Source organism: Acinonyx jubatus, chromosome D4, assembly GCF_027475565.1.
Source record: "Acinonyx jubatus isolate Ajub_Pintada_27869175 chromosome D4, VMU_Ajub_asm_v1.0, whole genome shotgun sequence".
Classification (NCBI taxonomy): domain Eukaryota; kingdom Metazoa; phylum Chordata; class Mammalia; order Carnivora; family Felidae; genus Acinonyx; species Acinonyx jubatus.
The window spans coordinates 66,283,959-66,309,214 of record NC_069391.1 but is presented as its reverse complement, the minus strand read 5'-3'; positions in this window follow the sequence as shown (position 1 = coordinate 66,309,214).

Below are 25,256 nucleotides of genomic sequence, written 5' to 3'. Positions count from 1 at the left end.
TCTTCATGTGTATTATAGCTGAACACAATTTATAAGAAAAGAGAAACATAGCATGCTTTAACATACTTTAACAAATTTCTTAACTTCAAAAAGTTTCAAGGGAGACATTTGAGAAAGTGAAAATGACAAATGTTCATATAATTGTTCATTAACTACTTTACTTACCTATTTATTCCATGAGATTAAGATAGCTATTTAAGCTTAAGCTTAAGGTGAATTTTTTTCTTTAATTTTTTTTAATGTTTATTATTGGGAGACAGAGAGACACAGAGTGTGAGCAGGGGAGGGGTAGAGAGAAGGGGAAACACAGAATCTGAAGTAGGCTCCAGGCTCTGAGCTTCAGCACAGAGCCCAACCGGGGGTTTGAACTCACAAACTGCGAGATCATGACCCGAGCCGAAGTCGGTAGCTTAACCAACTGAGCCACCCAGGCGCCCCTTAAGGTGACTTTTCATATCATTATTTGTTCCTAAAAAATACTTGGGCTACATAAAAACTAACAATTTGGCCTTAACTCTTTGCTCATAAACTGAGTGATTTTTTTTTACTTTTTAGTGGGAACTGCATGGAACAATGATTACCTGATTTGATCAGAAATATTTAATGGATCTATTTTTTTAAGTTTATTTATTTGAGAGAGAGGGAGAGAGGGAGAGAGAGAATCCCAAGCAGATTCTGCACTGTCAGCACAGAGTCCGACTCTGGGCTCGATCTCATGAACTGTGAGATCATGACCTGAGCTGAGATCAAGAGTCAGATGCTCAACCAGTGGAGCCACCCAGGTGCCCCTAGTGGATTCTATTTTTAAAAATTGCTTTGGTAAGAATAGTGTAAATGGATTAACTGCTCACTAACAGACAAATAACTATTTAAAAAAGGGAGAAAAATATCTGGATTTATGTAAAACTGAAAATCTACCAAATAATGACTTTTCCCTGATGAGAAGTTAAAGCAGTGCTGTGGGGTACAAATATTATTGAATGTCTCCATGAGCAATCAAGCACTGAGCACCTTATCATGTAAATATCTACTAGTGGGTGGTGGCTGTCTAACAGCCTTTAAGATAAATGCAGAGAACTGACTGGTGATTTTAAAAATTGACTTGACCAGTAAAAGTCCAAAAACACCCTACCAAATAAAATATCCATAAAATAAATATGTGAAAATACATAGGTCCACATTGAAAGACTTCTTGCTCTAATCATTGAAAAAATAGATAAGCTGAATGTGGAGAAACATTTTCAGATGAAGAATATTTTATCCTGGTAGCAATACAATTAATAATGTAGGGTTGTCCTTAATTGATGTTTGGATTTACCACTTACAATGCATAAATATGTGAGGTGTGATACAGTAAAGTGTTTCATTTTATTTTATGTTTTTTAAAGTTTATTTATTTGGAGAGAAAGGAGAGAGAGAGAGAAAGAGAGAGAGAGAGAGAGAGAGAAGGTGCACACACACAAGAGAAGAGAAGGGGCAGAGGGAGGAGAGAGAGAATCCCAAACAGGCTCTTTGAGGTTATCACAGAGCCCGATGTAGGGCTCGAACTCACCACTGTGAGATCATGACCTGAGCCAAAATCAAAAGTCTGACACTCAACTGACAGAGCCACCCAGGTGCTCCAAAAGTGGTTAGTTTTAGAAATAAATAGCCTAGAGCTCATGCGTTCAAGTGTATCTTCACTTTGGAAGACAACAGTCATTTGGGTGTTGGTAGTTTGGTAGCCTGATGAGATGGGTGCTCTGATTTGCAGTTACAAGCTTATCCACCTCTATTGGTACATGAGAGGGTCCACTGCACCATTGTTCAGCTCTCAGACACTTTCCAGATCCTTGATTTCATGACTCTGACCTCCTCATTGTTCCTTATTGGAAGATGACACGAATAAGCACCCTTTATAAAGGATTGGAAAGGGTTCCATGATGCTCCAACTCAGATGGCTGTAGTTTCTGGGAAGGAGACAGCTAGAGTGGAGTGATTAAAATCATACCTAGGCTTCAAAAATAGACATGGCCATGAATCTTGACTGAGAAGCTAATTAGCTACCTTGGCAGTCCAGTTCACCTCTCTGAGCTTCATTTTCTTCATCCATAAAATAGGGATATGCTTTAAAGAGGTTGTTGTATATAAGAAAGAAAATAACAATAAAACATGGAGTTTAGTTAATGAGGAAGGTACTCAATACAACAAAGAGCAGATGAAGAAAACCAGCAAATCAATACCTCATTTAGGTCTGAAATCCTTATATGTTCCTCTGGTTGTCAGTTTTAGCTGTAGATATTATTCCACTCTGGGTCAAGTAGAGGCTACAAACTGGACTGGGAAAATAGAACATAGGTTTGCTGGTGGCAAGCTCTAAACATTCATGCAGTGTAGTAACCCAATGTATTTCTTTCACTCATGTACACATGACTGGCTGGAGGTAGGATGGAGAGGCTTGCTTTTGGTCTTGAATCCCATGAAATAAAAGAATCAGGTTGAAGTGTTACCATAACTTTCAAATGGGCCCATCATGGGCATGTCTGTCTATGGGTGACCTCATCTTTGGTCTTTCAAATTTCTCATTTCTGATCATCTCAAGATCTGCCTTTTAGACTAACCTGTATGTAGGACCGTGCATGTATGTGTGTGTCAAAATTATCCAGTGTGAAGACAGGCTATTCAAAGTTGGGTGACTCGGAGGCACCCTTGTTGTGGAATGGCAGTGGTTTGTGAAGCAGAGCTGGTGGGAAGCTTTGTGAAGGAGTTTTCATTCCCGTCCTGGTGGCCAGGACACTGGCCATGCTGTGTGTTCCAGCTTTCTCAGAAATGTAGCATAAAACTGTTGTCTAAAACCCATCATTCCTCAGTAGTTGTGAACGAGGATGACTTTTAAACAATGTTTTCTTTTTAAATTTGTATTGATTTACTTAGAGAGAGAGAGAGAGAGAGAATGAATGAGGGAGGGGCAGAGAGAGAAGGATTAAGAATCCCAAGCAGGCTCCCCTCAGCGTGGAACCAGATGCGGGGCTTGAAGTCATGAACTGTGAGATCATGACCTGAGCTGAAACCAAGAGTGGGATGCTTAATTGACTGAGCCACCCAAGTGCCCCAGAATTAGGATGCCTTTTAAACATCAGACAATTCAGGGCACCTGGGTGGCTCACTCTGACTTCGGCTCTGGTCATGATCTCAGGGTTTGTGGGTTTGAGCCCTGCATCGGGCTCTGCACTGATGACTCAGAGCCTGGAGCCTGCTTTGGATTCTATGTCTGTCTCTCTCTCTGCCCCTCTCCCATTCACGCTCTGTCCCTTTCCCTCTCAAAAATAAATAACAGTAAAAAAATTATTTTTAAACATCAATTTAATGGACCCCATGTGCTTGTGGCTGCACTTTTGATCTCTGTTGGTTGAGAAGACAAAGAGGCACAAAGATATAGTAAATTCAGTGACACTTCTATGGATGTGTATTTTATCGGTAATAAGCATTGAAAAAACGAGCAGGGCATATTGTCTACTTTGTCTGTAGGTGACACTTGGTGCACCTGTGGATTTATGGTGCCTTGCATTGACTCCAGTGCTCCCTCAGTAGTCTCCCTTGTTGGGAGCACAGCCCTAAATTCTCTCTGGGAAGCAAGGCTGGTGGCCAGCCATCATGCATGAGGTATTTCACTGAGTGAAATCTACACTGTGCAGGGGCCCCTCTGGCTGTGGCATCTCAGGCAAACCAAGTCACCATTTGCACAATGGGACTAGTAGCTTACTCCCTGGGATTGTTGTGAGGATTAAATTAGACAACCCAAAAGCTCCTAGAATAGTCAGGCACAAAATGTCAGCTCCGTAAATGTTAGTTCCCTCTAGCGGCCATAATTTTCTTTTAAAACTGTAAATGAAATCATGTTACTTTCCTACTTAAATCTCTTCAAAGGCTTCCCATTGTTGCTAGAGTGAAATTCAAAGTCATCTCTGGCCTTCCTCGTTAATCCCGCCCCCTCAGGCTTCATTCCTCTGGGGCCCCCCTGCTTTCCTGCGGGTGCCTAGGAACACCCCCAGCTTCTTCAGCCTTTGCTTCTCTCTCTTGGGTCGGCTGAAGAGGCAACTCCTCAGAGAGGCTGTGTCTGGAGCACGCTTTCCTGAGCACTCCTGTCCTCTGTTGGCTTTGGTTTCTGTTATAGCATATATCATAATAAAAATTAAGGAACTAACTACCTTTCCTGTTTATTTTCTGTCTCCATCGGGACAAGGTCTTGGCCTGCCGTGTTCACTGCTGCCCACTGTGCTCACAGGGCCTGGCACTGAGTAGGGGATTAAAGTGTATGTGTTGGGTCAACACATCTGGCACACAGTAGGTGCTTCATAAGTGTCAACTAATTGTTTTATGGAAGAAGTATCCTACCAAACAACCAGCTTTTGTTTAAAACATGTGATCATTTACTGCATTTACCCTCCTTATTCTTTGCTGTAGAAATATAGAAATCTAACTGCATCCCACTTCTCTTCCTTCTCCTTCTCCTTCTCCTTCTTCTTCCTTTTGAGAGAGAGAGACAGAAAGAAAAAGAGAGAGCAGGGGAGAAGGACAGAAGGAGAGAGAACCTTAAGCAGGCTCCATGCTCAGAGCAGAGCTCAATGTGGGCTTGATCCCACAACCATGGGATCATGGCCTGAGCTGAAATCCAGAGTCTGGTGCTAAACCGACTGAGCTGCCCAGGTGCACCCCCCCAGCCCCGGAACTTCTTTTGGAGGGTCTGTCATGCTGCTGTCATCATGTGATATGGTGTGTGTGTGTGTGTGTGTGTGTGTGTGTGTGTGTTTGCTTAGCACAGTAACTGGCACATAGTAGGCACTATGTGATGTTAGCTATCATCATCGCCATCGCCAATATTAACATGTGTTGGGATCATATTCCTTTCTCTTTTTTTCCAGGCTTCTTGGCATGGCACCCTGTGTCTTTCTTGGTGGCCATCTTTGGCTAATGGGCAGTGGGCCTTCCTCCTTCCTCTGGCTGATGTTTTTACCACTCCTCTATCCTTAAGGGAGATGCTGCTGCTCTCCTAACCACTGCATCTCTAGTGGGGAGTTTTCTTTTCCTTATACCCCGCTCGAAACAGGCCAGGCTGCAAGTTTCACCAGGTCCTTTTTTAGGCCCAGGAATAACTGACATGAGGACCCACAGGAACGTGACTCACGTAGCTCCCAGGAGTGGTTCTGCCGTAATCCCAGGGACCCAGAGTCTCCTTAGAGTCTTTCTCAGCTGCCCCATTTCATCTCCGCCCTCGGGACATGTTTGAGAGAGACAAAAAGAGAGAATTAAATCTCTTTCTCTCACTCAGGAAAGCAAGAAAGCCTCTGAGTCACAATTCTGACTCCATTCTATGTAACAATTGACATTTCCAAATGAAGGCTTAACTTCCTCTCCTAAAAGTGCTGTATTAAATTAGATTTTTGTTGTTGTTGTTGTTGTTTGTTTCCTCCCCTAAGAACCATTGAGAGTGTTCTTGACTTGTATTAATGTAACCAAAGGGCATATTTTGGTGTTTTTTTCTAAAATAAGGTAATAGTAGCTGGGAAGGTGAATTCAATCTTCTTTGCGGAGATAGAAAACTGCTTTGAAATGTAAGGTTTTCTCTTTCTCACTCTCCCAATCTTTTCACTGCAAGCTTCAGGCACTCACTGCCTGCACATAAGGATCGTCTCACACATTGCTGTCCATACTGCCTCCTGATTGCAGGTGCATATCAGTCAGGTTTGCCTTTGGCATGCTGCGGTAACAAACATCTCTAAAATGCTAGTGGCCCAAACCATGAAGATCTGTTGCTCACCTACATTACATGTTCAGGCCAAAGGCTATGATCCTGGGATTCTCCCAGAGACCCAAGATGGCTAAGCAGCCGCCATCTTGAATTGCATGCCATTGTGCCACGGGGAATAGAGAACTCTGCGTCTTGCATCAATAGCTCAATGATCTGTCCCAGAAGGGGCACGTGTCATTTCAGCCCTCTACTCATTGACCAAAATAAGTCACACAGCTCCTCCCTACCAGCTGGGAGCCTGGAAGTACAATTCTCCCCTGATTCTGGGAGAGCTGACTGTTTTAGAGAGCAACACCAATATTCCTAACAATATTCTGGGTAAATATTTGGTGACTGATCTCACTTCTTTTCCCAGAAAGAGCTCATGATCTTTTTTTACTTCTACTTGGATTCTCTTTCATTTCTCTTCTTGAGGACTTAGAGACAAAAAATAAGGCCTATCATATAGTATCAAGAATGCATTTTAGTTTTCAACCTGGTCTTCTCTTTAATTTTATTTTCCTTGTGTTATTTCCTCCATTCCTGGGACTTTTGATGTGTAATGTCCTCTTCTAGCTTTGACATTACTCTGAAAACTTAAGACTGGAAACACTGGGAAAAGGTATTCAGCTTGGCTCCCTTTTTGGGTCCTGCCTTGTGTCACACTTTTTCCCCCTCCCAACTATTCATGTATCAGTATCACCAGATTCCTGCACATTCCTGAGAGAGCCTCGTATCCTTACCCCCCCTCCTCTCCCGAACTTCCAACTCAAAATCTCTTGGACTACATAAAGGGAATTGTGCTGTGAATATCACAACACTGGCTACAATCGAGTATCTCTTCTAGTAAAAGAAAGTAGGTTTCACGAAAGAAGGAGGTTTGCTGCAAGATGGTTCTGGTTGTTTCCTACATTTTGTCTGTTCAGATGTAATGCGCATGTTGCAGGGTTTAGTAACCATGTTGGTGGTTCAGGTCAAAGCTGTAGTATTGTGATTTATCTACTCAGGTATTGCAAATAGTAGCTGCTAAACGGAATTACACAAAACCAGTTTCTTCCAAGTGAAAAAGTGATATATATATATTTTTAAAACAAAGACATTGCTTATAATCAAACTCCTTATAAATGTTGGTGTCTATTCAGCAGACTTCAACTTTCCCATGACGAGATAGTTCACTCTGAGGTAAAACAGATAGACGTGTTTATCTAAACATGGGTGTAGCCTTACGTCTAACCCCTTCCCTTAGAGCCATCTACAGAGATATACACAGCTAGAGAAGTGTCTTTGCAACAGGAAAATGCAGTGGAAAATAAACCAGACCATGCTTTGCATTGAAAGCAAATGATGTGATATATTATAGGGCAGTCAATTTTAAACACTTCTGTTAGGTCAGGCTGATTTTCTAGTCTAAGACCAGAATGCAAACATGGCTAGGCCAATGTATGTGGATTTCTATACAAAACATATGTGAATAATATTATTTTTTGGGGAGATTATGGGCAGGCCCTTTTTTTGTAAATATAATTATTTAGGATTATGGTTCAATTCCTGGCACTGTCTGTGAAGCTTAAAAGCTTTCCAGGGAATGGAAGTTTTTACTCTCTGTATGTCATAGCTCCATTTGACTGAGAATAACGGGACGGGAAGCAAGCAGGGTTGTTTTGTTTTCTCCCCCACCAGGTACAGGATGCTCCTGTGGCAAGATCAGCAGAGGCTCCTTCCCAGAAAAGACAAAGCGATCGAAACTGAGAAAAAAATATTCAAGTGTGACAAAAAAATTGAACCCATCAAGTTTTTCCAAATACGGTAGTCCACCCCTTGTCTGAGTTCTGACTTCCACGATTTCAGTTACGCACGGTCAGGGGGGATCCGGAAGCAGATGATCCCCCTCCTCAAGGATAATCTAAAGGTCAGTAGTAGCCTTATGCTGCATCACAGTGCCTACCTCATTCACCTCACCTCATCCCATTGTGTAGGCATTTTATCATCATCTCACGTCATCACAAGAAGAAGGGTGAGTAGCGTACAGTAAGATACTTGGGGGGAGAGAGAGAGAGAGAGAGAGAGACCACATTGACATAACTTTTATTACAGAATATTGTTATAATTGCTCCATTTTGTTATTGGTTATTGTTAATTTCTTACTGTGCCTAACTTAGACATTAAACTTTATCATAAGTATGTATGTATAGGAAAAAAAAAACAGTGTGTGTATAAGGTTCAGTAATATTTGCTGTTTCAGGCGTCTCCTGGGGGTCTTGGAAAGTATTCCCCCCACCCCGCCCCCTTCCATGGATAAGGGGTGGGGGGATAACTGTAAGTTTGTCTCCATTCCACAAGGTGGCGGTAATTACATTCCTAAGTAGCCATCCGCTCGTGAGAAGGATGAAGTCCCTAAGTGGCAAAGTATTATTTCAAGAGTGTGCTGTAGGAATAGATGCTATTGAAACCAGAGCAAACACGTTTAAAGCCTGGTTGAGTGTTGTTCGTGAGAGGCTCCCTCTGCAGCCCCCTTCCTTAGCTCTCAGGAGGGGAGTGAAAAGAAAAGAATACAAGTGCAGTTTGACTTCATAGCAAGAATTTCTGTCTCCCGGAATTGGAACCTCAAGCTGGAGACCAGCACTTGCCTTCTCTCCACTGCAATCTTAAGCTTTTCTTGAAGTGAGATAATAGCAAGCCATCTATTGGCTTTCAAGGCCAATCTAAGACTGAATGGTGAATCAGACAAAAAGAAGTTCAGACCAAAAGCATCGTGCTTTGAGCAAGATGTCATGGAATGACCCACTGACACTAACATTAGCTTGTTTGGATTTTTTTTTTTTAACATGGAAAGATAAATCCACCTGTAACTCAGAAGCAGCATATTCCAATCGTTAAATTACAACTTCTTCTGTGTTTTTCATTTCCATTAGCACTGGAAAAAGAACATGCCAGATTTAGGCTAGATACGGTAAGTTTCTAAACATGGGAATTGAAGACCTTCTTCTGCAGGTCTAGCTGAATTGGATGATTTCATATGAATTATTCAAGGCTCTGCTAATCCTAATATGAATCCACATCTCTCCCCTGAAGGGGAGGATCAACCCTTGGAAGTGTTGGACCACTTGCACAAAGCCAACAAATGTTGGTGGAGCAATCACTGTTGAAATCTGGCCCTGAAACTCATGGTCGAAGAAAGGCACAAAGTCTGCCCTCAAGGAAGGGTGGAAAGTCTTTTCTTCTCCCTCTCTGCAAAAATTGGTTAGTAGCCTTGTTTATGAGCTTTGTTTCCATCTAAACTTGGGAGGACATTTGAGGAAGAATTGATCTGAAGTTTCTGTTGGGCCCCCGAATAGGCATTTAGTTGTGGAACTGGTGCCCCTCTGGGTCTTTCTCATGACCATTGCGTGGCTAGTGAAGTTAGAGCTTCCATTACTTTGCCTTGGCAGGGGCTACAAAATAGGTTTATTTTCCTCCCTGGTCAGAAGACGATCCATAGCTACTAAGCAGCATTGTCTTGGGACAAAGGGAGGAAATAAAGTTTTAATATAAACATTATATTGAGGACTTCCTTTCTAGTGAGCTCAGTCTGCTCCTAAAACAAGGCATAAAACATGGAGAAGCATTATTGTCCCCACTTGATAGATGGGGAGACTGAGGCAATGACAAATTAAGAAATGCATCCATTCTCATCCATTCTCATGTCATCTGTCATTGATAGAGCTAGTTGTAGGGTACGGCAGCCTGTTGACATCTGATTATATGTTGTATCTCATGCACAGGGCCCCCGTTTGACTAGAAAGTGCTTTTCTCGGGCATCAGGGAAAGGGACACCCCTTGGGCAAAAGGATCATGGGCTGCATTTCAGTTCCTACTTAGCTCCTTGGTTGGGTGCCATTGTGTAGTACACAACTTTGTGTCCTCCCTGGCCGGGTTGTCACTTTTTCCTTGGGAATCAGACTCTCAAGTGACTTGGCGAGAAGACTGAGCCTTGGAAAAGCCAGAATGGCAGATATGTCATATGGCAGATGTATAATAAGTGTTTGTTCAACGAATGGATTAGGGCAAGCATCCCATCATGTTGGTCACCCTGCACCATTGCCCCCGTGGCCACGGACCTCCCTAAAAACGCATGTTTGGAGCAGAAGTAGAGACTAAGGCTCGGCACAGTTCTCAGCTGTGTGCCTCTTCTTCCTGAGTGTTAAATTCCTTTGAAAGTACTTGCTCCCAACTTTTATGAGTAAGAGGAATAAAACCACTAACACCACTGGTTATTTCTTTGGGATTGACCACCCACCTATAAATAGGTGGGCACCCTACATGCAGGGCTGGGAAGAGGAAACCAACAGCTGTCCTCCTTCCATGCCCCCTTGGAGTCTGGGATGAGAGGGTGTGACCAAGGCCATCTGCGGGTTCTATCAGACGGACTGAGATTGACAAACAGCCATGGGAAGCCCTGGGGGCAGTCGGGGGAATGCCCCTTCCTTTCCATCAGGGTCACAGAGATTGCTCCGGAAGGAGTTAGAGAAAATGGATTTTTGTTCAAGCACCCTGTCAGCACTCTAAGATGGAGTGGGGAGAAGCAAGACTGAGGGCTTCCCTATTTTAGTGATATCAGTGGAAAATTCTGAGGAGCAACAGGGTCTTTTCTGCTCCTGTGACTTTGGTCACGTGGAGCCTGTTAGTCTGGGCAGGTCAGAGTAGGCTCTTGATTAATACCTAGAGCTGCTGATAATGCCGGGTTGGGTCTAGGAAGGGTGTGAGCCCGGGGTGGGTGGGGTACGAGATAAGCCACAGAGAACTTCTCTTTGTGAGTGACAGATTTAGCCCATTGTATCTATTGCCAGTTGTTTTCACAAAGTAACTGTAAAAATGAAATTATCCTGTGTTGAAAAAGAGACCCCCCCCCCCCACCCGCTTGGCTCCCCGAACAGCATCAGTAACCATCATGAACTCCTTTTTCTTCTCGTGTCCCAAACCCCTCAACTTCATCTTTCTTGGGCAACTCAAGGATCAGATCTGGACTGTTTAAGTCCTGAAACAAACACGATTTTTCTGTCGTTTTCATTTTTACATTTTGAATGAAATAAAAAAAAAAAAAAGAATTCCGGTATAGTTAACATTTGGACGAATTTTTAGAACTCGGCTGCCATTATTTAATTTCTTGGTTGCTGATGTGTTAATCTTTTCTGGGGGGGAGGTGAGTGAGCAAGTGGGAATCAGAGGATTCTCTCATTGGAGAAACTCTAGGCCAGCAGCTGAGTAGCAAGCATGAACCCCTCCGCTGTAATTTCTGAATTCAGACACACAGAATCTTTACTGCACGTACGATGTGAACATTGGTCCATAGATTCCTGCTGTTGGAAAGATTTGATAGTTGTCCTGTGACAATATGATGCTGAGGCCCCGAGGCATACAAGAGTGTCTTTAGATGAGGAGATTTATTCACAGGGGGCAGCCGCCTAGGGAGCAGATAAAGACCAGAAGGCAGGGCTATCTGCTGGGAAACATTGCTTCTCTTTTCTTTTTTTTTAATGTTTATTTATTTTTGAGAGAGAGACAGAGTGTGAGCAGGGGAGGGGCAGAGAGAGAGAGAGGGAGGCACAGAATCCGAAGCAGGCTTCAGGCTCCGAGCTGTCAGCACAGAGCTCAATGCGGGGCTTGAACCCACAAACTGCGAGATCACGACTTGAGATGAAGTGATGCTTAGCCGACTGAGCCACCCAGGGGCCCTGGGAAACATTTCTTAAATCTGTATTTTGCCTTGAGAACTACAGGCAGATGTACATTGCCATGGCAATGTTTCCAGGTAGGAATTATTTCTTTATCAGTTGGAGTATCATTTCTTTTCTGTTTCCTGTTTCATTTTGAAATAACGTTTCCAAGCATAAATTTGACTGGTGTTCCTTCAGGAGCAACGACGGGCAAGATCACTTAACTAATTACTAGCTTCCCAAGCCTCTGCTTTGCACCAGCTCCTGAGAAATTAGCCCTTGAACCGTGGTCAGTTGACATAATAATGTATTAGGCTGAAGGTTCTCCACATAAAAGCAATACCACATTGTGAATTTGTTTTCCTAGAAACTTTCCTTTCTGACTGAAAGTTCATCAACTTTTGAGGTTCTTACCAGTTTTTTTTTTAGCTCTGAATCTGTGTGATCCCAGCTTTTAGCATAGTGTCAGGGACACAGAAATAGCTGTAATGGATGAATAGAATGACCACGAGAGCTTTCGGGTACACTTAAGTGTCTTACTGCGTGGGGCTCTCTGCCTTGTTGCCAAGGCTCATCAAAACCATAGACAGCTTCAAAAGCTGACATGTTTGGCCTCACTGATCTGGGGAAATCATCGAGCCACAAAAATGCTCCTGATGACGTAAGTTTCCAGTGGTCAGTGGGCATTTCCACGGTCATCTCTTCCCTTGTTTACTTATCGAAAGCCTTAGAGATCACAAACCATATGCACTGAAGAATTCTCTTTTTAAAAAAAAAAATTTTTTTTTTTTTAACGTTTGTTTATTTTTGAGACTGAGAGAGACAGAGCATGAACTGGGGGAGGGTCAGAGAGAGAGGGAGACACAGACTCTGAAACAGGCTCCAGGCTCTGAGCTGTCAGCACAGAGCCCGACATGGGGCTCGAACCCATGGACGGCGAGATCATGACCTGAGCCGAAGTCGGACGCTTAAGTGACTGAGCCACCCAGGCCCCCCAAGAATTCTCCTCTTGACTCATGAAATCCAGGGGGAAAAGATGGAGCAGGAGGGGCACATGGTTTGGTATTTTGTGTGACATCCATTTTCTGGTTCTCGCTGGGTCGGCTTTGCTTTCTCTCTGGCCCGGGCTTGTGGGCCAGGGTGAATTTGTTCAGTCACCTGCAGACACGGTGCTCTAAATTTGACCACGGATTGATGTAATTCACCAAAACTCATAAGGTAACAGGATCAAGTTAGGGATCTAGCCTCAGTAATTGATAAGTCACACCACAAATGCTGAGATGGGGTGTCGAGCCCTGGGGTTCCACGCTAGTGGCATTCTGCAAGGACCCATCCTGTGCTATCCTATTCCCAGTTTGCGTATTCTGTCACGACTAATTCGATAATTGTAACAGTTTCCGTTTGACGTCTGTTGTGAAAAGAGATAGCGATTAAAAGGCACGCACGTTTTGAAATGTGTGGCGAACCATTCGGCACAGAGGTGGTGAGGTTCACCCGCTCACTTATTTATTATTCTGAATGCCCAGGATATTGCCCAGCAGGCAGGAGGCAGTCAGGTCATGTGTGCGAGTGAGAAAGACAGGACATTACACCCAGTTTTTGGACAACATGTCAAAGCCACGAGCAGTTTTTAATGCACAAAAATGTGTATGGCTTAGTGCCAGGCACAGTTGTAAACGCTTCGCCTATATCGGCCCATTCAATTTCATTGCTGACCCCAGCGTACAGAGAAACTACGGGCACGCGAGGTGCCCAACTCAGCAAGTGGCAGAGCTGAGGTTTGAATTCAGGCCTTCTGTGGACAAAGACTATGCCCTTAACCATGATCCCACACCGCCTTTCACATTTTGATACCGCCCACATTCTTGGGCCCCCCAGGGAAGGAGTATACATAAGATAAATTCATTAAAAAAAAAAAAAAAAAGCCTCTTTTCTTCAAGTCCATTCCAGACTTGAGACAAATGTTTGGGATTTGGTTTAGGAGTTAGGGAGGATGAGTGGAATCCAGCTAACACACCAAAGTACTGAAATCTTATCTCTGCTAATTTCTTATCTCATATTTCATGTTGCACATAAAATACTGCTGGACTTCTTTGTCCTCAGAAATCCACACAAAGGGCACTTGATTTAATGACGTCAAGTGATCAATCTTTGTACAGCAGTCTTATCACAAGTGTTATGAAACCATTTTTATTGTGTTTCCTTGTGAGCAGCTAGGAAGACAAGTCCAGATCCACAGCTAATTCCCATTTCCACGAAACTTCCGTAGCATATGGTGGGCGTTCACGTCTAGGCAGTCCGTCCCGCATGTTGTACATGAAATTAAACTTGAAGGGAGAAGCTCATGAGTCTGGATGATGGGTTCAGTTCCATAGGCGCTCCCTTTGTGTTCTCTTTCTTATTTATAATTTTCAGTTATGCTTACTAATTATGAAAGTAACATGTAAGTGTAGTCACAAATGAAACAATATAAAGATGTATAAAGAGAGAGTTAATAAGCACTTTCCCAACACACACACACACACACACACACGCACGTGTGCGCACACACACGCATGTACACACACATACATTCCTCTCCATCCTAGAGTAAGTGATTGTAACATCTAGGTATTTGTCCTTCTATACTATCTAGTAAAAAATTATGCAAATATAGATACACATATTATTACGTACATTAATGAGAATTTTTTTCATAACTTATTAGACTTTATTTTTCTAGAGCAGTTTTAGGTTCACAACATAATTGAGTAGATGGTAGAGATTACCCATGTACCCCCACTCCCACACCTGCACAGCCTCCCCTCCCTTATTAACGTTCCCCAGCATAGTGGTCCACTTGTTATAATTGATCAACCTGATTGCAATGTGTTTTTTAATACAATAACATATGAAGTTGCCAGTATTTGACTATTTTGACCTACAAAAATTGGCAATTTCAGATGGTTCAACATAATAGCAGATCCAGCGATATAGACTTTTATAATAATTTTATTTATTTATTTATTTTTTAAAGTTTATTTTGAGAGAGATAGAGACAGGGTGAGTTGGGAGGGGCAGAGAGAGGGAGAGAGAGAGAATCCTCAGCTTTGTTGAACCATAACTCACATACTATACAATTGCTTGCTTTATTTATTTATTTATTTATTTATTTATTTATTTATAGAGAGAGCACGCGTGTGCATGCACACACGTGCATGTACAAGCAGGGAAGGGACAAAAGAAGGGAGAGAGAGAGAATCCCAAGCAGGCTCCATGCCCAGTGCAGAGCCTGATTTGGGGCTTGATCTTCACAACCATGAGATCATGACCTGAGCCAAAATCAAGTCAGATGCTTGAACAACTGAGCCACCTAGGCACCCCTACAATTCCCCCAGTTAAAGTGAATGCTTCAGTGGGTTTTTAGCATATTCACAGATATGTACAACCATCATCACAGTCGATTTTAAAACGTTTTCATGATGTCGAAAAGAAATCTCATAGACTTTGTAATTGGGTGAGTTGTCTTCTTCTTCTTCTTGAGTTTAGGGGTTCTTTATATATGCTGGATACTAGACCCTTATCAGATCTATACAGCTTCCTTTTCGCTGAAATTCTACACATGGTATTTCCCACGTTCTTCAGCTGACACTGCTTGCTTTTAAGTGATGTGCCCATGAGGCACACGGGGAACCAGGAGGAAAGAGCTCTGTGTACAAGTGTAAAGTATGGATGTCTCCAGCTGACATTTGAGAGCATGCTATGCCCATCTCCTTACTGTGATGGATCCCATGGCAATAAAGCCAGAGTTGGTCTTTTTCAAAAACTACCTCACTGCTGAGGGCTGCTTCTTGGGCAGTGGATTAATGTCCAAACCTCCTAGCTAATTTGTGTGGAACACAAATCACCCTTATGTGATAAGGCTTGACAATAAAATGAGAGATCAATGTGAATGTTTCAACTGGATGTCCACCCCTTAGAAACTTTGAGACAGCTGGACGAGCTGTTTGTGCCTTCATTAGCACACTGCTGATAACTTCCATGTTATGACTAATAATTTCTGTTTTGTGCAATCACTTTATGGAAAAATCCAAGATGATTTATACAGTAAGGTTATTTCCTGGAGCTCTAAATGGAGAATTAATCTTGCATAATTTGATTTCATTGCAGAATGATACTTTTGTGGATTTCTGTGATGGGAAGAAGTCTGAATTAGTTAGCAAGGAGACAAGACCAATGGAACATGATTGGTGGAGTAATCGTTAAGTTGCAAATGGAGAAATTAACAATCACTACCCAGCATGCCCTTGAATTTCTCTTAATAGACATAGTATATCTAAATTGGTATCTGAAGCTCTTACTTGAAGGACAGTCCTTTCGATAGATGCCTGACATTTATTTTTTAACATAGCTGTCTCCCCTTACAAAACATACTGTGTGTTGCTTATTAGTATATGACAAGTCTGGTTGTACTCATTGGCTTCTCAGAAACTGAACTTGTGGCAACATGAATATTTTTCTTTTAATTTATTGAGCTGGGTGATTTTAAAGCCACCCACCCTAAAGAAGACTGATCCTCACAAGAGAGGATTTTTTAAAAAATTGAAATATAATTGACATATAAGATTGTTCAAGGCAAGTTTAAGGTGTATGACAAGTTGATCTGAAAATTTATGTACTGCAATATGATTACCCCCTTAATGTTAACTGAAATCACATAATTACCATTTTTTCTGTGGTGAGAATAATTAGGATCTAGTCTCTTAGCAACTTTGAGGTTTACAATACAGTATTGTTGTAATCACTCTCGTGTACATTAGATCTCCAGAACTTATTGATCTACTAGTTTGCAAGTTTGTACTCTTAAACAACATCTCCTCCCCAAGTACCCTACTCCCAGCCCCTAGTAACCACCATCCTCTGTTTGTACAAGTTTGGGTTTTTTTAGATTCCAAATATAAGTGGTATCATAGAGTATTTATCTTTCTTTGTTTGATTTATCTCACTTAGCATAATGTTTACAAAAGAGTCTTACTAACTACTGAAGATCCAAAACTCTACATGTAACTGAATTGCCAAATTAGAGTTCACTGGCCACATGAGGGTGGTGTTGACTATAAGAACACCTTTGTAGAATTCAAAACTATACACGAGGCTTCCCAGGGTGGTGGTGATGGAACCTTGCACCTACCTGAGTCTTCTGTGCAGGACACAGCGCCTGGCTCAGGTTCCCACTGGAATTTTCCTTTTGGCTGGGAAAGAACATGGATGGGGGAGTGAGACAGACCTGTGCCAGACTCCTAGGTCCATCCCTCACTAACTTAATGATGTAGGACAAGTTACTTGATATCTCTGAGTATCTATAGAGATGATGGCTTAACTCATAAGTTCATTGCCAGGAATAAATGAGAACATATTTATAAAATGCCTCTTCCAGTAACTGGCACAAGGCAGGCACTAACCACCTGCTACTTTCCCTCCTCTTCCCTCTTTGTTTTCTGCCCTCTTTCCTCCCACCAAATTGCCCTCCACAATTTAGGCCAACTAAGCACTTGAGCTCTTGGGAGAGTCGGCTTGATCCACGACCAAGAAAACAGATGGTGTCCTAACACCCACCCTCAGACCTATGTGTAACGTAGAACTTATTTCTATTTATCACTGACCTTTTGACAAAATTGACTGCAGTTCCCAATCCCTAACTCTTTTCCTTATACAAGTTCCTCCCAGTTATTTTGGTGGTTGTTGTTGTTAAATTGAGATAGAATTGACATGTAACAATTGTCTTTGTTTTAGGTATACAACGTAACTATTTGACGTGTGTGTGTGTGTGTGTGTGTGTGTGTGTGTGTGTGTATACTGTGAAATGGCCACCATAGTAAGACTAGTTAACATCCATCACAGCACATAGTTAAAATTTTTTGCTTGTGATAAGAACTTTTAAGATTTTACTCTTAGCAACTCTGAAATGTACAATATAGTGCTATTAATGATAGTCACCACCCAGTTATGCTTGACCTTGGCTGCGAATTCCACTCGTCTTCTATTCGCCTCATAGATGTGTCATTTAAGAGGCAACATAGGGGGCGCCTGGGTGGCGCAGTCAGTTAAGCGTCCGACTTCAGCCAGGTCACGATCTCGCTGTCCGTGAGTTCGAGCCCCGCGTCGGGCTCTGGGCTGATGGCTCAGAGCCTGGAGCCTGTTTCCGGTTCTGTGTCTCCCTCTCTCTCTGCCCCTCGCCCGTTCATGCTCTGTCTCTCTCTGTCCCAAAAATAAATAAACGAAAAAAAAAAAAAAAGAGGCAACATAGGAAAAGACAACCACCCCAGTGAAATCAATGGCAATTTATAGATGAGTGAGGTAACAAGATTAAAGAGTTATGAAAAGATGTTCTAGTCCACTGGTAATGGGGAAAATGCAGATAAAGTAAGCAATGTAATAAGGCTGGTAAAATTTAGAAGATTGTAATATCTACACACGGCTAGTTGCAAAGCAAATTACATCGTGTTTATGGAAACAACCACGCAGCTGCTAATGAATGTAGCCATAAAAACAATCTATTAAAACTTTAAAATACATGGTTTTCAAGGTAGTGGTCCACTCCTGTGACTAGAAATGAAAGCATCAATATAGGAGGTTATATTTACAAGGATATCTATTGAAGCATGGTTAGTGAAGGACAAAGTACAACCACAAACAAACAAATACAAGCTAGAAATAAAGAGGAAGAAAAGCCGGTAAAGAAATTGGTATCATCTGACCAAGGTGTATTTTTAGGTATTAAAAATAATGTGCTAGAACTACCACAGTTGACAAGGTATTATAGAACGAGGAAATAAGGGATGCAGAGAAATCCGTATAAAATGATCCAACTTGTTCACTAAACACGGGCTAACAAAATTCCACGTGTGTGCATACGTTTATGATGATACGAGTACAGACGAAAATAAGGACGATAGCTTTGGAGATCCTGAGTAATTGTAAAGATGGGGACATGGGGGCAAGTGAAAAGGAAATAAAAAGACTGCACTAAGCAGATCCCCGTCAAACGTGACATGATCCTATTTACGCAAAAATTAATGTGTGTACGCGTATACGTATAAAGAAATAAGAATGAGGAGTTAGAACTTGCTCTACTGACTCGTAGATACAATTGCTATATAGCGAAAAAAAGAAAATATCAAAAGTAAAAAACGCAGAGGCAAGCTAATGGTTATCAAGGGCTGAGGGGCAGTTTATGAACCGGAAAAGAATCCGGTTGGCTGTCTCAGGTGGCATTAACTCAAGGTGGAAGAAGTTATTGGTGAGTTGAAAATGAAAATAGTAAGAGGGAATGTATGTATCCAGAGCTCATTTGTGGGCCAGAACAGTCCTAGCTCCTGACAGCTTCAGCCAGGAGAGCTAAGCTGCAATCAATAGGGCATTCCTACCCTGACCTCTGTCTCCAAGGGGTCATCTTTCAAAGGCAGGGCCTGGCTGATCAAGTGCCTAGACAGAGTTTGTGGTTTTCTTGCCCAGCACTCCAGATTTCCAACTGGACTGTCTCTCTAGCTTCCATGAAACGTCCTAGAGTTCTATGAACTTGAGGTTAAACACTGGCCAGTACACAGCAAACCTGGGAACTGCTTTTCCAAAACAATCCTTTAAAACATCTCCTGGCCTCGATGGGGCGAGGATCAAGAGGAGGGAGAGAGGAACCCGGCATTATGTGCTAGTGGATATTCCTCCAAGCAAAGTTGCGAAGCTGCTTAGAGCACTGGGCAGAAAATTAATGAAAGATTTTGTTTTCCCATGACTTGAGGTTTGTCTGACAGCTGCTGTTGGAATTCCAGACTCTTTTGGATCACTGTGATCGTTGACATTCTGTTGAGCTTTAAAGAGATCCTTGGGGTTTAGAGAGGTGGGACACTGAGTAGCTCTCCTTGTCCTGACTTTTTGCCACTGAACACGATGAACAGTGAACTAACACTCCTCCTCTACGTTCTGCCTCAATGTCCCCCAACATTTTTCTTCTCCCCCAAATCGCCATAACGTCACAAGGCAGTTACAGATGTCAAATCGAAGTACATCATTGCAATGGAATTTTATCTCATGTGACTGTTTCTTTGGATGGATATTACGACCGAATGTTACAAATCTTTTAAGAGTGCTGATCTATTATGTAACCCTAATCCAGAAAACTCATAGACATATTGCCTAATTATGACAAAGGCACAAGAGCACTGACTGAAGAGGTCTAGTGACAATTTCTGGTATATGTTAGACCACTTGCAATGTCCCCTTTGGATTTGTAGTTGTTTTTTTTTTTTTAAGCCAAGAATTCTATATAGGTATAAGAGGAGAACAGAAACATTTCTGGACATACTGCTTCTCAGTCTTACTCAGAAAATACCTGGTCTTTGGGAAAGAATGGAGTAATCCAGACACAGTGAAATGCTAGTTACTTTGGGCAAATTTGTATTCTTTGCCCTTAAGCTCACTTTGATAACTTCTGAAGTAACTACTAGGTTTGCAAAGATGAAATCATCTAACCTCAACACTTTTCCTTCAAATAACAGATGCTGTTTATCCCTCAGTCCACATATTTTGCGTGTTTAATTTCTCTCTTGGCTGTTTTGCAACACACTTATTGTAAATGCCTCAAATATGATGCTCGATACTTAGGCATTCATTCCATATTTTTATCTCAAGGAATGCCATGATGATGAATGTATTTAGTCAGGATGGGCTAGGTTATGCAGTTGTAACAAATCACTTTGTGACTTAAAATCTCAGTGGCTTAGCACAACAAAAGTATATTTCTTGCTTCATCACAAACTCTGATGTGAGTTGACGTGGATGTTCCACATCTGGCGAGTTGGGGATTCCCTTCAGTTCATGAGGTCATTCTCTCAACACCTGATTTCCAGAGTTGTCCCAGCAAAAGAAGAAAAAGATGAAGGTGACCTACTGACTCTTGAGTGCCTTGGAATGGAGATGGCACATAACTTCCTCACATTCCTCCATGTTGGATGCAATCATATGGCCCCGACCCAACAACAGGGCAGCATGAGAGATGCAGGGAGCCCATGAATACTCAGTGACCACTAATGGTCTCTGCCGATCTTGAGTTTTAGGAAACAGGGGGGTATAAATTAAAAGCCAAGGCAATATTTTACGTTTTTAGTTGTCTATCCTTTATTACTACCCCTAGTACTACAACTCACTTAGTGGCGAAAAATATTTTTTCATGTTTGGGAAACGCTGACTACTATATTTACTTCGTTGAATTTATAATGTGCAATTAATTATTAAAGGTTTTTAAAAGTGTCACATTAGGGGTACCTGGGTGGCTCAGTTGATTAAGTCTCTGACTCTTGATTTCAGCTCAGGTCATGATCTCATCGTTCAGCTCAGGTCATGATCTCACGGGCTCTGTGCTGATGGCACGGGGCCTGCTTGGGATTCTCTGTCTCCCTCTGTCTCTCAAAAATAAATAAATAAACGTTTAAAAAAGTGTCACATTAAAGAAGTCTGTTTAATTAGAATGGGCAAGATATCAGACAGTGAAGTTAATTTATTTATTTTATTTGATAAACGTTTTTTGAACACCTATTATTTGCCAGGGGTTGAGCTAGACATTTGGGGAGAAATTAGATGCAGAAGGCCTTGTCTGTGCCCACAAGGAAATCAGTTCCAAGGGTATAAATATAAAGCAATTTCATGTGAGTGCTCACATTACAGTAGAGGGAAAATGTTTACCTATTCATTGATAACTTTTTACGCCAAAGAAAACAGTTTTGTGACTCACCTGAGCTTATTTGAGGGACTATTTTATAGCATATTCATCTTATAGTAGGTAGGCAATTTTTTTTTTACTCGACTTTATTTTTTAGAGCAATTTGAGGTTCACACTAAAATTTAGCAGAAGGCATGGAGATTTCCCATATACTCCCTAAGCGGGTAATTTTGAAATATAATCCTACAGCCTATGATCTAAGTCCTCTCATCTTTCTTTTCCCAGAAGTAATTGCTCTTACCATTTTTCCTGTGTTCTTCTAGAGATAGTCTATTTTATATACATATGTACATGCAAATACACGTATATCCCATATACATGTATCTATCCATCCATCCATCCATCCATCCATTATCTCTCTCTCTCTCTCTCACTCTATCATCTATCATCTGTTTTTAAACACAAATGATAACCTGTGACTATTCTGTACTTGTGTGTTTTTTTTAAATTAGAAACATACATAAAATTTCATCCCCCCCATAATGAATATACTATAATTTATGTAGCTTATACCTTACAGATTATTTAAGTCACAATGACTTTTAAAGTTTATTTTAAAATATTTCATGTTTTTGAATTAAAAAAAACAACAAAAGTTAATTAATGCATGTCCTTAAAATGTGGTTCTTGTGAGACATTTTTAATACCCAAATGAGTTTTCTAAGGGTACTCTTTTAAGTGTACTCTTTTGCATTTTATTTGGATTTTTTTGGAATAAGCTTTATGTCCAAAGTGGGGCTTTTAATATCCAAATGGGTTTTTTTTTCAAGTGTCCTCTTTTGCATTTTTTAAAAAGTAAGCACTATATCCAACATGGGGCTCGAACTCCCGACGCTGAGATCAAGAGTTACGTGATCTACCGACTGATGCAGCCAGGCACCCCCTCTGTTTCATTTTTTAAATGTGTAAGAATATATCTAAAAGTTCATTTTACGTGTGTATGATTGTGCTTTATCTGTACTTCAAAAATGTGGTTTTTTTTTCTTTTAAATTTCTTTTCTTTCTTTTAAAAGAAGGTTAACTGATTTTAAGTGTTAGCTGCATTAGCAAAGAGCATTCAAGATGCATCCACTTTTGAAGTCTTAAAAATACACCTTCAGACATTACATGGGCAGAAAGTGTTGCATAGAAATAATTCTTGGTGATAATTCCATAGCTGTTGCGCAAGTTTACAAAGATGTTAATTTTAAGTTCTTGCATCTAAAAATATTAATGTTTTCTGTGTTGTGATGAAAACATGTAAAACTGAGAACACAGAAATTTGGGCAAAAGGGCCACTGGGTTTCTCTTCAGATAACCCATGTTAATAGGAAGAGGGAGAGGGAAGGGCATTACTTTTTCTCCCTCATCTAAGATGAAGCAAGCTGCCGGGTCACTGGGATGGATGGAGGGCTTGGGCCAAACATCTTCCACCTGCCACAGCAATGAGCAGTCACCCTCATCTGTGAAGTGATTTACAAACCTTAATGAAGCTTCCCCAAAAGCCGTATATGGCAGGGAGGTTATAATTACCCTGTTTTACAAAGGGGAAATGGAGACACAATTAGGGTCAGTGCTTTGCCGCAGGCACACTGAGGTTCCTCCAGGAGTTATACTGACTCCGCAGAGGAGCTTGGCATCATGAGCTCTGCTCACGGTCCTACCCTGGGTGGCCCTCCTGTCCTTCCAGGGGGAGACCCCTGCTCTGCAGAGACAGCACTGTCCTGAGAAAACCAGGATCAGGTCTCTACCAGGGCAGAGAGGTAGAGGACTGGAGCCAGAGTGAGGTGATTCAGTAAATCTGCATAGATGTGCTCCTTTGCTGTCTAAGGGCAAGACGGGGAATGTCCTTCCATATGGATATGCACCCAGTGGCCATTCAGCAAGGATGTGGTGTTGGATCCCACAAACCATGAGATCGTGACCTGAGCCAAAATCAAGAGTTGAACGCTTGATTGACTCAGCCACCCGAGTGCCCCCAGAATGCTTCTTTAAAATGTAAGGCAGAGTTGAGAAAACTGTGTGGCTGATATAAAATGATCTATAGATTAGCAACCTGGAAATGAGGAATTGGGCCTATCTTAGTACTTGTCCTAATCCTGTAACATTTAGATGTAGTACTTGTTAATATTGTTGGAATTCTGAAGGTGAAAACGTATGTAAAGGAAAGTGTAAAGAGAAAGCTTTTAGTAAATTTCATTCATTCATTCATTCATTCATTCATTTCCTATTTGTTGGGTATAGGGTAAGCTTGGGGAAAGGTAAGAATCAGAGAGTGGGTAAATTTTTTAGAAATGGTGCTTCATTATAGCTCAAGAATTGGTGCACAATCTCTAACTGGCTTCCTGTAATCTACAACAGTGGGGACAGCCAGTGGGCAAGCTAACTTCAGGACACATGCCACTTACAGAAAAGACCTCCACAGAATCTTAGACAACACATCTTGGACAATGTACGTGCACATATACATACACACGCACACACACACAGGGTAAACATTTCTCATCAATAAGTGTGTATGAGGAAATAACTACATACATAAATACAAACATAAATAAATGAATACACAAATAAATAGTACATTTACTCCATTGTACCTTTTGTACATGTGTGTGTTTTAGTTATTTGTGCAAGTGTCTCGCCTCCTTATAAAGCGGTAAGCTCCCCGAAATTGGACAGACCATACTACTTTTGTGTTTTTCACCTTACCTGAGACTTAAGCACAGTTTTTCGCTTATAATTTGTTGAAAAATTTCCAAATATGTCTGGGGCGCCTGGGTGGCTCAGTCGGTTGAGCGTCCGACTTCAGCTCAGGTCATGATCTTGGCAGTTGACGAGTTTGAGCTCCGCGTCAGGCTCTGTGCTGACAGCTCAGAGCCTGGAGCCTGCTTCAGATTCTGTGTCTCCCTTTCTCTCTGCCTCTCCCCCACTCATGCTCTCTCTCTCTGTCTCAAACATTAAAAAAAAAAAAAAAAAGAAAAGAAAAATAACCAAATAGGTGTAAATAAAGGCATAGTCTACGTTCTCAAGAGACTTAGCACTCTGAAATACTAGCCAGGATTGTTTGATCTTTCAGGGCTTTGCTACAGGGGAAATCGATCTAGAAGTCTTTCTTAGAAAGGGCTTTCCAGGGGCACCTGGCTGGCTCAGTTGTTAGAGTGTGTGACTTCTTGATCTCAGGATTGTAAGTTTGAGCTCCATGTTGGATGTAGAGGTTACTTAAAATAAAATAAAATCTCCATATAAAAAAAAGAAGGGACTAATAACCCCAGTATAATTACTCTAAGTTTAGAGATTGGGTCCAAAGATAAAGGCCAACGTTTATAATTTAAATGTCTTCTTGGCCACTGTCACCTTGTATTTTTCTGTAACAAGGAACAAGAGTTAACAAAAACTAGGGAGTACTGCAGGAGAGTCACTAAGGTGATTACTATTTCTCTCCCCCACCTACATCTCAGGAGTTTAGAACTTCAGCAAGTTTCAGTGGGTTTCAGTGGGTTCTCTGCTTTTTTTCCCTTTCCCTGAACTCCTAACCGAGTGAGTAACCTTCAGTGTTTTTCCAACTCTTCATTTGTCTCTTGAAGTGTTCTGGTAAAGTCCACAGATGTCGAAACTGCATGTTAAAAATGCACGCATCTCTAGGTTTTGCAAAATGAAAAAAATCAAAGCGAAACCAAACCACAATGTAAAAAATTCGTCCCTCTTATGTTTATGTATAGATAACTCGGAACGTTCCTTGAGGAATGAATTCCACTGCCATTTACTCATCTTTGCAATCGTTTTTGGAACTTAAAAAAAAATGTTTATTTATTTATTTTGAGAGAGACAGAGGCAGAGAGAAAGGGAAAGAGAGAATCCCAAGGAGGCTCTGCTGTGTCCGCGCAGAGCCCCATGTGGGGCCCCAGCTCGAGAAGCGTAGATCATGACCTGAGCAGAAATCAAGAGTCGGCCCCTTAACTGACAGAGCCACCCGGGTGCCCCTCATCTTTGCATTTTTCCGTCGATGCAGAAATCTTGCTGTTGTTTCCTGCTGCCTGTGATACCTCTTCAGCGTTTGGTTGCT